Here is a 2,126-nt window from a genome sequence, read left to right as displayed (position 1 = left end):
ACTGCAGTGCATTAATGGACTGGTTTTCGTCAACTTCTTGTATGGCTAGCAGGCATCTATCAAAGAACCAGGGACGCCCCCCCAGGACCTTCTCCTTATCCTTCACTTTTTGGAATTCAATCAAGAAGCTCTAGTCTCCGAGTTCTTTGAAGCTGACCCAGCCTTCCAACCTCCACAGTTGTGACATGGTGATACGGAAAGCTTCACTATTAACAAGCTTTTCAGCCATTGCCTTAGCTACAAGGCATTGCTTGCCTAGACCTTCAGAATCTTGGTGGTCACCCTGCGTTACGTGAAAGCATAAGCTTTCTTCCGTTGACAGTTGCAGTTTCTCCCATCTTTTTGTCAAGTCCTCTGTTGCGTCCATTGTAGTCCAGTAGAACGATGAACAAATTTACTACAAACACACAGCTCACACTAGTGAGACCCAAGCCTTTGAGGATCAAAGGCACTCTGGAGCCTTACCGTTTCTCACGAGAGAAAGAAAGGCACTCCATGTTAGTGTTAGTTTTGATGATTTAGTATAACTATATTAGTATGAGTATAACTATAATCTATATTAGAATATTAGTATTAGTATATATGTGATTATTTTTTATGTGATTAAAAATTATATATAATATAAAATATATTATATATAATATTAATATACAAATAGTACCGGTCTGGTCCGGTCTAAAACTAACCGAAACCGAAACCGGACCTGTTTCGGCCGGTTTTTCATTTATGAAAATCGGTTCCGGACAGAACGGGTCCAAAACCGGCACAACCGGTCCTGTCCGGTTTGGTCCGGGCCGGTTTTCCGGTTTATTTTTACACCCCTAGGTGTGAATAGGTGTTTTTCAAATTTATTGGAATATTGAAATTGACAATCAATTAATCAAATTAGATCATAAGAAACAATCATACATCAATTTTGGTAATGAAGTGAAAACTAATTTGAAAAGTGATGACTTGCAAAAAATTTCGTATTGTAGATTTTACAAGTTCGCTCGAGCGAAGGCTTTTGGCCGCTCGAGCGAATTCAGACAAATTCAAACGCTTGACTGCCGCTCGATAGGGAGCTCGAGCGGGTTGTTGAAAAACAAAGATCGCTCGAGCGGAGACATTGGCCGCTCGAGCAAAATCAGGCAGAGTCGAACGCTCGATGTGCGCTTGATAGGACGCTCGAGCGAAATCAGGCAGAGTCGAATGCTCGACGTGCGCTCGACACCCCGCTCGAGCGAACATCGTATTTTGACAGATCTAGGGTCTTCCACCGTCAGACGATATAAAAAGGGATTTTTCACCCTATGGCCGTACTTTTTGACTGGAGAACACCTTTTGGGACTGAAAAAGACAGCTAGAAGGATTCAATTCAATTGTTTTGGAGAGGGAATTCCAATTCTTGCATGTACGTTGGAATCATACACGAGGACAGATGGGAGAAAAGCATTGAATCGTTTCCTTGGCCGCTCGACAGTGAGCTCGAGGAGTATTTTTCAGTGTTTATTTTCCTCCAATCTTCTCAGAACAATTATGGTGAATTCGTTTATGTTGAATTCCATTTCTAGCATGAGCTAAATTTTATTCATTCTAGGAAAACGATGTAACCTATTTCCGAATTATGCTTGATTATCTATGCTAAATTAAGGCAATTCTCTCTTTGTTTATCTGATTTATTCTAAATTTATTGCTTCTAATTAACTGGCTATTGATTAGATGATATTTAATCTTGTGATTTGCTATCGAAAGAGGGAATCATAGGGTAGATCTTGAATATTTCAGCATAGATAAGTATAGAGATCGAAAGACTTGTATGAACCTATGTAGTAATTAAATCATTGGTTTTATTGCTTTCTTGTTTTATTAATTTGCATATTCTTGTGTGAATTGATGAACGAGAATAATTTCCAATTGACTATCGAAAGAGGTTGTTGGATGGATGAGAGATTTGCTAATGAACAAAAAGAATTAAATTAAGTTAGCTGGATGAGAAAAGCATAGTGAAGAATTAGGTGAAATCGATTTCCTAGAAGTTTCTTTCCCATTAATTTGATCTTCGAACGTCAGTTTTATTTAATTTGCGTATTACTCTCTGAATTGATCTTAGTTTAATTGGCAGCTACAAAAATCTTAGTGATTCC

The sequence above is a fragment of the Carya illinoinensis genome, chromosome 9, assembly GCF_018687715.1.
Source record: "Carya illinoinensis cultivar Pawnee chromosome 9, C.illinoinensisPawnee_v1, whole genome shotgun sequence".
Lineage (NCBI taxonomy): Eukaryota > Viridiplantae > Streptophyta > Magnoliopsida > Fagales > Juglandaceae > Carya > Carya illinoinensis.
The sequence above is the reverse complement of the archived record's forward strand: the minus strand, read 5'-3'. Positions refer to the sequence as shown.